A 13,648-nucleotide genomic window follows, 5' to 3' on the forward strand; every position below is an offset into this window, starting at 1 on the left:
CCCTCTATACCAGCACAAAGTTCACGTGATAATGCTACCTCGGCATGTACATTAATTGATCTTTCCTGTTGAATCCACATGATTTAAAAAATTGTGAAAAAGTATTAGCAACTCCTTAGGATTAGTTACCTTTAAACTATTCATCTGAATAGAGTAATACTCCATGACAACGATTACTTAATATATGCAATCTCATGGTACTTGTTATGCTTCTGATTCAGAACCTATAAATTTGAATACTTGCTAGGTCATAGGCCTGGTCCTGACCCAGTGAACAGGGTGTAATTTAGCAGGGAAGTATTGTTCCTGCTATACAGCAGAAAAAATGGATGTGTTCTCATTCTGAACACTTGGGGGTCGATTTTCATTAACCCGTGGAGTCGGGATTGGAGGCGTGCGGGGGGTTAAAGTCCTGAATTCAGGGGTCCCAACACCATCCCGCCCCCGACCCGCCTCCATATAAGTTTCAAAGGAGGCGGGTACCCGCCCCGCACTGGGACCCGCCTACCCGAGGCGGGAAGGGATTAGTGCCAATTAACTGCCTGTTAACAGGTAGTTAACAGGCAGTTTTTAGCCTAATCCCTATTCTAAAGCTTGAAGTGTGGGATTCCCGACGGCTCCAAACTATGCCAAGTTAGAGGAGTTGGGCTGTTGGGTTGAAGGACTTGGAGGGGTCGAGATGTCGGTGTTCAGGTGAGTGATGTGTGCATGAGTGCAAATGTAAGTGTGTTTGGTGTGTCTAAAGTGTGTAAAGAAGTTTAAATGACCTGTACTTACCTTTTTAGCCTTCCTTCCTTTAGGTTTCGGGAGTCCATCATCTAACCGGCACAGAAAGCAGAATGGCTGCGATCTGTCAAAAGTGACAGCCTTCAGCTTTCTGTGCCGGTGAGATTTCTAACTGAGTCTGTGTAGAAGGACTCAGGTTAGAAGTAAGACTGTCAGTGTTTGACAGCTGTGAAACACTGATATTGCATCTGTCAAAACGTCTTGACAGATGAAATTTCAGTCTGTGACATCACCTGTTGCCGGGTGGCCCTTAATTGGCCTACTGAGCCTGCTGGGCGGGCTCAACAAGGTCAATCAAGTTAAAATCGTATGGATTGGCCGCATCTCAATGGAGGCGGGACTACAACCCCGAAAGTTGTAGTCCCGCCTTCTTCCCGACATCTGAATGAAAATCACCCCCTTGGATATTGCATGACCACCTACGGCCCCAACTGGTGACAACCCTTCTGACTGTCCAAGTGATTCCAAGTGAGTGGGTGTCTCTGCACAGGTAAGATGCCAGAACAGAATTGGTGAGGATGCAATAGTAACTGTGGATCTTGAAGTGTTTGAGTGGTCCTTGGAGTGGCTGACTCCTTCCTCCAAGTTTCCTCCTATGAGGTAAAAGTTAGAAGAGATTGTTTAACTGTGCGCTCGGTGATATTTGCCATTGAAGAAATAGCAAGCGTTTGACATACTTTAAGAAAGCATTGAGGCTGAAACTACATATGATCTGCCATTCCCAGCCTTTACCAACCTTCTCTCGCCAGCTTGCCCCCAACCATACCCTCTCCTACAGGCTCATTGTTCATCTGTCTGTTAAGCCTACCGCCTCCTCTTGCTGCGGACTCGAGGTTTTCAGTGAAGGTGGTTAAGAACATAAGAACATAAGAAATAGAAGCAGGAGTAGGCCAATCGGCCCCTCGAGCCTGCTCCGCCATTCAATAAGATCATGGCTGATCTGATCCTAACCGCCAATCTACTATCACAGAACCATCTCCTGAATCTAACAGAATTAGACAAACGAAATAGGAGCAGGATCAGGCTACATGGCCCCTGGGCCCGCTCCGCTACCCACAGGGCCATGTCCAATCCGAACTTAGACTCATATCCAAATTCCTGCCCGCTCCCCGTAACCCTTAATTCCCTTTACTTCTAGGAAATTGTCTATTTCTGTTTTAAATTTATGTAATGATGTAGCTTCTACAGCATTTTGGGGCAGCATATTCCATGGACCCACCACCCTCTGAGTGAAGTAGTTCCTCCTCATCTCAGTTTTGAAAGAGCAGCCCCTTATTCTAAGACGATGCCCCCTAGTTCTAGTTTCACCCATCATTGGGAACATCCTCCCCGCATCCACCCGATCTAACCCCTTCACAATCTTATATGTTTCAATAAGATCGCCTCTCATTCTTCTGAACTCCAATGAGTAGAGTCCCAATCTACTCAACCTCTCCTCATATGTCCATCCCCTCATCCCCGGGATTAACCGAGTGAACCTTCTTTGTACTGACTCGAGAGCAAGTATGTCTTTTCTTGAGTATGGACACCAAAACTGCATGCAGTATTCCAGGTGCGGTCTCACCAATACTTTGTACAACTGAAGCAATACCTCCCTATTTTTATATTCTATCCCCCTAGCAATGAAAGCCAACATTCCATTGGCCTTCTTAATCACTTGCTGCACCTGCATACTAACCTTTTGAGTTTCGTGCACCAGGACCCCCAGATCCCTTTGTACTTCAGTACTTTCAATTTCTTGCCATTAAGATAATAACTTGCTCTACGATTTTTCCTGCCAAAGTGCATAACCTCACACTTTCCAGTATTGTATTCCATCTGCCAAATCTCTGCCCACTTACTTAGCCAGTCTATGGCCCCTTGCAGGTTTTTTATGTCCTCCTCACTCACTACTTTCCCTCCCATCTTAGTATCATCTGCAAACTTTGATATGTTACACTTGGTCCCCTCCTCCAAATCGTTAATATAGATTGTAAAGAGTTGGGGACCCAGCACTGACCCCTGCAGAACACCACTAGTTACTGATTGCCAGTCTGAGAATGAACCATTTATCCCAACTCTCTGCCTTCTGTTAGATAGCCAATCCTCTATCCATGCCAGAATATTACCCCCAATCCCGTGATTTTTTATCTTAAGCAATAATCTTTTGTGTGGCACCTTGTCAAATGCCTTTTGGAAGTCTAAATACACTACGTCCACTGGTTCCCCTTTATCCACCCTATATGTTACTTCCTCAAAGAACTCCAGCAAATTTGTCAAACATGACTTCCCCTTCATAAAACCATGCTGACTTTGTCCTATTAAATTATGATTATCCAAATGTCCTGTTACTGTCTCCTTAATAATGGACACCAAAATTTTACCTACCACAGATGTTAGGCTAACCGGTCTATAGTTTCCAGCCTTCTGTCTACTGCCCTTTTTAAATAAGGGTGTTACATTAGCAGTTTTCCAGTCTGCCGGGACCTTTGCTGAGTCCAGGGAGTTTTGGAAAATTATTACCAATGCATCCACAATCCCTACCGCCACTTCCCTCAAGACCCTAGGATGTAAGCCATCAGGTCCAGGTGATTTATCCGCCTTGAGTCCCATTATTTTACCGAGTACTACTTCCTTAGTGATTTTGATCATGTTTAGCTCCTCCCCCCCCCATTGCCCCCTGTTTGTCCAGTGTTGGGATATTCTTAGTGTCCTCTACTGTAAAGACTGATACAAAATATTCATTCAGTGTTTTTGCCATCTCCATATTTCCCACCATTAATTTCTCGGTCTCATCCTCTAAGGGACCAACATTTACTTTAGCCACGCTTTTTCTTTTTATATAACTATAAAAACTCTTACTATCTGTTTTTATATTTTTTGCTAATTTACTTTCATAATCTATCTTCCCTTTCTTAATCAATCTTTTTGTTATTTTTTGCTGTCTTTTAAAGTTTTCCCAATCCTCTATCCTCCCACTAGATTTGGCTACCTTATATGCCCTTGTTTTTAGTCGAATGCTATCCTTAATTTCTTTACTTAGCCACGGATGGCTGTCTTTTCTTTTACACCCTTTTCTTCTCAGTGGAATATATACTTTTTGGAAGTTGTAAAATAACTCCTTAAACGTACACCATTGATCATGTATCGTCTTACCCTTTAATCTATTTTCCCAATCCACTCTACTCAATTCCGCTCTCATACCTTCATAGTCTCCTTTATTCAAGCTTAGCACGCTTGTTTGAGATCCAACCTTCTCACCCTCTAATTGAATATGGAATTCAACCATGTTATGGTCACTCATTCCAAGGGGATCCTTTACTAGGACATTTTTAATTAATCCTGTCTCATTGCACAGGACCAGATCTAAGGTTGCTTGCCCCCTGGTCGGTTCAGTTACATACTGCTCAAGAAACCCATCCCTAATACACTCAATGAACTCATCCTCAAGGCAGCCCTGCCCAATTTGATTTGTCCAATTAATATGATAGTTAAAATCCCCCATAATTATAGATGTTCCCTTATTACAAGCCTCAACTATTTCCTGATTGATACTCCGTCCAACAGAGTTGCCACTGTTCGGAGGCCTATAGACTACGCCCATTAGTGTTTTTTTCCCCTTATTATTCTTTACCTCCACCCAAACTGTTTCATTATCCTGATCTTTTGACCAAATATCATTTCTCTGTATTACAGTGATTCCTTCCTTTATTAACATAGCCACCCCACCTCCCCTTTCTTCCTGCCTGTCCTTCCTGATCGTTAAATAACCTGGTATGTTTAATTCCCACGCATTGTCACCCTGCAGCCATGTTTCTGTAATGGCCACAAGATCATACCCATATGTAGTTATTTGTGCCATTAACTCGTCTATTTTGTTATGAATGCTACGTGCATTCAGATAGAGAACTTTCAAATATGTTTTGTGACACTTAGTTCCTGCTTTTGCCCTTTTTATTACTTTACCTTTTACTCCATACCTTCTGCCCCTTCCTGACATGCTCTGGTTTTTAATTTCCCCACTGCTACCTAAGTCTATGACCTTCTCTGTTGTCATTTTTATTATTTGCTCTCTCGGAACCTCCCCCCAACTAGTTAGTTTAAAGCCCTCTCTACAGCCCTAGTTATATGATCCGCCAGGGCTCTAATCCCAGCACTGGCCAAGTGAAGCCCGTCCCAACGGAACAGCTCCCTCCTGCCCCAGTACTGGTGCCAGTGTCCCAGGAAGCAAAACCCATTTCTCCCACACCAGTCTTTGAGCCACGCATTTACCTCTCTAATTTTATTTGTCCTAGCCAAATTCGCTCGTGGCTCAGGTAATAATCCAGAGATTATTACCCTTGAGGTTCTGTTTTTTAATTTGACCCCTAGCTGCTCATACTCCTTTAACAGAACCGGCTTCCTAGTCCTATCTACAGGTTCTTCCCTGTTTGCCCTTCTGTGGCACTGCTTCAACACCATTTTTTCCGTGAAAGGGAGAGATGACAATGAGGTCAATTTTAATCCTACCCGCCAGTGGAAACTGGGTTGGTGGGCAATTAAAAATGAGCAGGTTATTTAGCCGCTCAGGACCGACCCTTTCCCGCCATCTGCCATATCAACCTGCAGTGTCCTGCAAGTGGATGAGGTGCCCACCTAAAGCAGGCAGGAGCCTCAGGAATTTATTACATTTGGTGTCCTATTATGTCTAAAGACCTAGATTGCCTTTTAACTGGGGCCTGAGCTGTGGATTTCCTGTCAGGCTGAAGCAGATCGGCAGCAGGACAAAAAGGCCCTCCAGGTAAGTCAAATAATTTCCGCTGTGGGGCCAATAGGAGCAGGAGTACTCCTCCAGGCCACACAAGGAAAGTTGCAGTCTCTCCTGCCCCAGGTTTCCCCCACTCCCCCAACTCCTTCTCTCCCACAAGACCCTCCTGAAACTCAGTTACCTGGAAGCTGGTGGGCGGCCAAGGACAGCCCAATCGTTACCTGTCAGCACTCGCTCTGCACCTTCTTCCTGTCTGATCCAGGTGGGAAGTGGGCCGGCAGCATTTAAGTGAAGCTTGGGCCTGAAACTTAACCCAACGTGTGCATTCTACACTCACCCTGCCCTCTGCCCACCTGAAACTCGCTCCGGGTTAATGTTACCTGCCTGTGAGTGTCATCGAGATCTACATCATAGAGGTCATGCATGCCATGATTATGAGAGATGAAGGTGATTTGACTCTTGAAATGAAGTGTCCTTCAAGACCAGTAGGAGTCATTGTGGGAGTCAAGGTGAGTTGACAGAGTGGTTTTGAGTAAAGAAGGTACATGAGTATTTGGAGAAGTTGGCCTTTGTAGATGTCAATTTTGCTAACATCCAGGTGCTGAGAGAATGAATATGATTGGTAAAGAGTTGAGTGAAGCTGTGTAAATGATAGAAGATGGTACCAGAGCCTTGGCTTACCTTGGCCACCCTTGTGAGTTCACTGTAGTTTTTGGAGTGCTGGAGGTTCCAGGCATCCTGCATCACTCTCTTATGAATCATCAGAACCATCAGAAACACTTCCATGGATACAGTGGAAAATCTGGGGCTCTTGCAGCTACCAACTCCCTCAAGACTGCTAGTGCTCCTTCTGCCATCTTGCTGAAAAGTGATGTTGCTCCTTAACTGGCTGTAGCCTTTTATAGACTGCTCCAGAACTACATTGCCCTGTGGTGGTAAGCCAATAAAAGGGGTTTGCTGGCTTCCATATCATTTTTCTCAATCACAGGGACCACTTACTTTCTCCTCTACCTGCATCAACCCCAATTTCAACTGCTGAAACTTTAAAACATACTGTTTTAACTTCCAGACTTGCTGACTTTAATGTTCTCCTTGCTGACCTCCCATTCTTCATGCTCAGTAACTTCAACTTGTCCAAAACTCTTCTGTACATATCCTATCCATAACTCCGGTCCTGGCTGAGGCACATTGGCTCCCCATCTCCCAAAGACTCAAATTTGAAAACCTCATCCTTGTCTTTAAATCCCTCCATCGCCTCGCCCCCACCCTATCTCCACAATCTCCTCCTGCTCTATATTCCCCCTACCCCCCGAGCTCTTCATTCCTCTAACTCTGTCCTCATGGGCAATACTCTTCATCCTACTGGCAGCAGACTCTGTTGGCATCTGGGTCTTATTCTCTGGAATTCCCTCCTTAAACCCCGCTGCTTGTCCACCTCAGTCTCCTCTTTAAAAAACTTTGAGTCACCCCTCCTAATCCTTCCTTTTCTGGCTCAGCTTCTCTATGCCTTCTGTGAAGCACCTTGGGAGGTTCTTTTATGTTAAAGATGCTATGTAAATGTAAGTTGTTGTTGTAATAGTAGGTAGTAATAGTTTCCCTACATTACAAAGTACTTAATTCAAAAAGTACCGAATTGACTGCAAAGGGCTTTGGGATGTCCTAAGGTTGTGAAAGGCTCTATGTAAATGCCAACTCTTTCTTCTTCCTTATTAGTAGTTCTATAGTCCAGGAGGGCCTTGCTACACGAATAATTAGTGTTCTAATTGTTTTGGCTGGAGACATGTTGCACAGGTTGTCCAAAATGTTTTGAGACAGGTCCATTAGTTTCCCAGGAAAGGGATCAAGGCACTCAATTCAAGGGCAAGTCTTCTATGGATCATAAATCGGCAGTTCTAACTGAATTTGAAAGACCAAGTTCCAAGGTTCAGTTTTATATTGAATATTAGCGCAAGAGAAGCAACTTTGTTGTCTTCTGTGTCCCGAAGAGAATTCATGGAAGAGGTCGTGGGTTTGGGAGGTGCTGTCGAAGAAGCCTTGGTGAGTTGCTGCAGTGCATCTTGTAGATGGTACACACTGCACCACGGTACACAGGAGTGAATGTTTAAGGCAGTGGATGGGATGCCAATCAAGCAGACTGCTTTGTCCTGGATGGTGTCGAGCTTCTTGAGTGTTGTTGGAGCTGCAGTCATCTGGGCAAGTGGAGAGTATTCCATCACACTCCTGACTTGTGCCTTGTAGGTGGTGGAAAGGCTTTGGGGAGTTAAGAGGTGAGCCACTCGCCACAGAATACCCAGCCTCTGACCTGCTTTCATAGCCATAGTATTTATGTGGCTGCTCCAGTTAAGATTCTGGTCAATGGTGACCACAGGATGTTGATGGTGGGGGTTTCAACAATGGCAATGCCATTGAATGTCAAGGTTGGAGATGGACATTGCCTGGCGCTTATGTGGCGTGAATATCACTTGCCATTTATCAGCCCAAACCTGCAAGTTGTCCAGGTCTTGCTGCACGCGGGCATGGACTGCTTTATTGGCCCAGAAATTCGGGTCTCCACGGGTAAGTACACATGGGGTACTCGCCCGTAGGCCCGATGGAAGTGCCGGTTTCCTGCATGCACTGCGCATGCGCGGGAAACCGGCACTCCTGATCCTCTGAACGAAGGGGTTCAGAGTTCGAATGCGCGCAGGAGAGGCTGCGCGTGCGCTTTGAACTTAGGTTTTTTTTGCAGGTTTTCCCGGGATCGTAAGCCTGCAGTATTTAGAAATGTAAAAAGCAGGCATAGGCCTGCTTTTTACAAGGTAAGTGGTCAATTAATTAAAATTAAAACATTTTTTCCACAGGTTTATTATTTTTAAATACTTTAAAGCAAGGTAAGTTTATTTTTAGCCCCGTTAGAATATAAAATTATTTTTTTCAAAAATTTAAATTATTGTTTAAAATAGTTATTTAATGTAATTTATAGTTTATTTAAAATGTGTGATTTAAAAAAAAATGTATTTGAAGGTTTACTGCTATTTTGGGGCCCGTAGTATTTATAAGTCTTGACAGGTCTTCCTGTCAATCTTATGAATGGGCTTTTCCCTCCTCCGATTGGCTGCCCATGGCTCACGTGATCCCAGGGGACGCATCGCACTAACTGTGCCCCTGGGATATGCAAGCACAGCACGCCGGCAGCTGGACCAGGCCTCGGATCGGAATTCCACGGGCCCTACAGCTCAACTGCCGGCGCGCAAGGTAAGTGCAGGTCGGGGGCTTACACCCGCGGGAAGCCCCCGACCCGAATTTCTGGGCCATTATCTGAGGAATTACAAATGGAACTGAACACTGAAATTCACCACTTCTGCCATTTTGATGGAGGGAAGGTCATTGATGAAGCAGTTGAAGATGGTTATACCTAGGACACTGCCCTGAAGAACTCTTGCAGTGATGTCCTGGGGCTGAGATGGGCAATTTCCCACTTTGTTGGGTAGATGCCTGTGTTGTAGTTTTACTGGAACAGCTTGGCTAGAGTTGCGGCTAGTTCTGGAGCACAAGTCTTCAGCACTACAGCCGGGATGTTGTCAGGGCCCATAGCCTTTGCTGTATCCAGTGTACTCAGCCATTTCTTGATATCACGTGGAGTGAATCGAATTGGCTAAAGACTGGCATCTGTGATGGTGGGGACCTCAGGAGGAGGCTGAGATGGACCCTCCATTTGGCACTTCTGGCTGAAGATGGTTGCAAATGCTTCCGCCTTGAGTTTTGCACTCACATGCTGGGCTCCACCATCATTGAGGATGGAGATATTCATGGAGCCTCCTCCTCCCGTTAGTTGTTGAATTGTCCCCCACCATTCAAGACTGGGTGTGGCAGGACTGTGGAGCTTTGATCTGATCTGTTGGTTGTGCTACTATTCATTTATCTGTTTGTTGAATAAAATCTGCCAAGTAGTTTAATCTCAAAGCCATGGACCGTTTATTCTTCCACTTTTCTAAAGTCACAGAAATCACACAAGTGACATATCCAGCAAGTAGTGGCATTCAGTGACAAAGATTCTCTGACTCCCGGGCTCAATAAACTGGGCTCAACTGTTAATGGATAAAGATACAGAGAAACAGTGGGAAGTATTTGGCATGTTACAAAGGCAGTAAATATCCTAAAAGGCAAAGACCCATTTGTGTATTTAAGCAACCATGATCAAAGGGATGCAAAGAGATGCAGAAAAAACATTGTAAGGTTATCAAAGAACAATAAAGAAATGGGTGACTTATTAAATGAATATTTTATATGCATTTGCACAGTGGAGTAAGAGGAAAAAATACCAGCCGCACAAGGAAACCTAACAATAAGTCAAGGGAGGAACTTAGTGGATTTAATAAAGTAAAGAATGGTAATAGAGCAAGTAGTGGGACTTGATAGACCAATCTCCAGGACATGATAGTTTCCACCCCAGGGTATTAATATAAATAGGTGAGGAAATTACAGATACATTAGCTATAATCTTCCAAAGTTCTCTAAATTTGGGAATTGTGCCTTTGGATTGGAAAATTGCAAATGTCACTCCATTATTTAAGAAGGGAGTGAGGGAGAAACCAGGTAACTGTAGACCTGTCAGTTTAACATCCATTGTGGGGAAGTTACTGGAATCTATCATCAGGGACAAAGTGACTGAGCACTTGGAGAAGCGCGAGGTTATCGTGTTGATTTCTTCTTGGGTTCAATAAAGACTCATTTATTGAAAGAGAAAGTTGTTTTAATCTAAAGTCTATTCAACTCTTTTTAACAGCCTTTTTACAGAACACTCTATACTGTGATGCAGCTAGAATCAAAGTGAAAGTAAAACTCTCTGCCTTGCTTCTCTCGGTCACATGACCTCTGCTGGTCAGGCATAAGTAATCAATACCTGCAATCATGCTATTAAGACATCATAATCGAACAGACAAATAACATCACTATTTGCTGATATCATTACAGTTATCAAAGAGAGCCAGCCTGGATTTGTGAAGGCTAGTTCATGTCTGACTAATCTAGTTGAATTTTTAGAGGTGGTCAGTAGCATTATGGACAGGGGAGTATCAATGGATGTTGTCTATATGGACTTCCAGAAGGTTCTGCACAAAAGATTATTAGCTAAAATGAAAGCGCACGGAATTGGAGGTAACCTTGTAACATGGGTTGGTAATTGGCTGGAGGTAGGAGACAGCGAGTAGGGATAAAGGGAATGTTCTCTGATTGGTAGGATGTGACAAGTGGCATTCCCCAGAAATCTGTACTGGGGCCTCAGCTCATGCAATAAAGACTGGTCTCGCCAGCGACGCCCACATCCCAGGAACAAATTTGAAAAAAGCTTATCACCATATATATCAATGACTTGGATGAAGGAATAAAGAGTTATAAATCCAAGTTTGCTGGTGACACTAAGTTAGGAGGGACAGTAAGTTGTGTGGATGGGAGCAGGAAGTTACAAAGGAACATAGACAGACTAAGTGAGTGGGCAAAACTGTGGCAGATGGGGTTCAATGTGGGGGAAGTGTAAGGTCATCCACTTTGGATACAATGAAGCCAAATCTGAATGATTACAGACTATGAATCATAGAATCATAGAGCACAGAAGGTGACCTACAGGGCTATGGACCAAGAGCTGGACAGTGGGATTAGGCTGGATAGCTCTTTTTTGGCCAGCACAGACACGATGGGCTGAATGGCCTCCTTCTGTGCTGTAAATTTCTATGATTCTATGATACACACATGGTCAGGATGGGGCAGACTTTAGTACTATCTTGGCAAGTGAGAAATTGTGGAGCGCGAATTTGTGTGTCACTATTTTACGGCTCAATGAATCGAAGGTTTCATCATGCCCTCTCCCGTGCTTTTACATATTTAGGGCCAATCTTATTGACACAATTATGTTCCATCGAGTTCCCACTTATTTGATCCAGAGTTTGTGTAGATTTCTTTGACAATGAAGAGCACAGCTGTTTCACTGGATTTCCCTGTCAGTCAGCTATCACACAAAGACTGATGTGTTCTATATCAAAGTGAATATTTCTTTTGCCGATTTAACTAAACGCTGTTTAGGGTGCGATGTGATAAAAGGTGAGGTGAAACTGTGCAGTCTGTCAATATTATCAAAATGCAGAGAATTAGAATAAATAGGTGCTAGCTTAAATTTCCTGAGTCAATGAATGGGTAAGTTATCCATGTTATTTATTGATCGAAATTAAAATATGGATCATACCAGTTACCACATTTCTCTGTTTATGGTAAACAAATGACAATCTGCTCATGGATTAAGAAGATTCTACATTCTCAGCATTTGTGGTTCACACTTAAACTGCTATGTCGATTGGGAGAGTGCCAGGAAATGGACACACTGGACTGCACTGTTATGGAAACCAGCTGCAGTTGCGCCACTGGGGAGTTAGACACACACATACCATTAGACTGCTAAGGAGTCATGCACAGACAAGTAACTAGACCAGGAGGTAGCTGGGTCATGCACACTGCTAGACCGTCAGTGAATCCCATGCAGGAATACCATTAGACAGCCACTGAGTGTGACAGATACCCAACACTAAACTATCTAGAAGTTGGACACATGCCATATGCTGGGTCTCCAGAGAACTGAATGCAGATAGACTAAACCAACCTTGGTAATGGAGAGATACTGCTGTACCACCATGACCCACAGACACACACGCTGGACATGTTATAAAATTAGAAAGCATGTCAATCAGTAGTGCAATATGGCTGTGACAAAAATCGATTTTTTTCTGTGTTAGATTATTCATTGGTTCCCTTATTTTATTTCAATTTTATTTGTCACATAACCAAATACAACAAGTGAAATCCAATCAGTGAAATGCTTTTTCCTCAACGAGCCGAGCACACCAAGCAGCAAGGACACTTAGCTGCCTGGTATGCACGGAGCCCGCAAGGACGGCAGCCATCTTCATCGACGCCATCACAATAGGGTGCGCTCTCGCCTCGATCCGCCTTTCCCGCACTCCTGCCCGACGCCGCTCCGTCCTCCTCGTCACCGCGGCCTCCTCCTCACTGTTGCCGGCTCGGCTCCAAGTGTGGTGGCCTGCTTCTCCTGCTCACCCTCTGGCCACCAGTCCCGGCTCCCAGCTCCCCTCCTCCCAGTCGGACTGCGAGTCGTCGTGGCTACTGTCGGAGATGGTTCTCAAACTCCTCCTGGACTTCACCTGCTTTACTCAGCACCAGAGGAGCACGGAATACAGGCTCAGGCTCCAGCCACTCCTCCTCCTCCTCCCGTTTCTTCCTCCGGCCGGGTAGCGGTAGTGGCAGCGGTTTCCTGCGGCGGCCGCGGGTGTCGGCTCGGCGGCAGAGCGGGCAGGACAAGCCGAGGCCCAGGCCCAGGCCCAACCCCAGGCCGGCCTTGGGCACGGCGCGGCTCAGGCAGCCGCAGCAGCGGGGCTGGGGCTGGGGGCCGGCGGGCGGGGAGATGCCGTTGTCCCCGGGCTGGGGTTGGGGCTGAGGCTGGGCCTGTCCCTGTCCCCGGGCCACAATACACACATGGCTTTAAGGTAAGTTATTGAGAACTATTTTCTGCAAGCTAGATAGAATTTATGTTGCAGTCTGCTAATATTGGTATCTGAGGACAAGGCAGAGACTGGCATTGTTTTGGAAGCCATTGGTATACAGGAAACTCTCGATTCACCGGCACCTAAAATAACCGGAAATCTCTGTTAACTGGCAAAATTCAGGAGTAGGTTCAGGTAAGTTTTACTTCATATTAGTGGCTGTTCCTGGATCTGTGGCTGTGTAACCGGGGTTCCTGCACTTGTTGCTAAGCAACAGGGATGCTTAGTCTGTGGCCGGAGTTCCTGCACCTGTTGCTAAGCAACAGGGAAGCCTGGATTTGTTGCTGCGTACGGAGCTCTCGTACCTTTTAACTATACCTCTCTGTAATCCGGACTTTTTGATAAACCAGCAGCACGCCGGTCCCGTCGGTGCTGGATAAAAAAGAGTTTCCTGTACCTAGTTTGATGGTTTGCTTAATGCCTCAATGGGGTCCCGTTAGCAAGTAATTAGAAGTATTTGACACAGATCAAGCCTTCTAATTTGATTTCAAATATCCTAAATGATTGATATCCTGGGGTAGTGACTTTGATTTTTTTAAATTCATTCACA

The sequence above is a fragment of the Somniosus microcephalus genome, chromosome 3, assembly GCF_052327205.1.
Source record: "Somniosus microcephalus isolate GS21.2 chromosome 3, FLI_Smic_1.0, whole genome shotgun sequence".
NCBI lineage: Eukaryota > Metazoa > Chordata > Chondrichthyes > Squaliformes > Somniosidae > Somniosus > Somniosus microcephalus.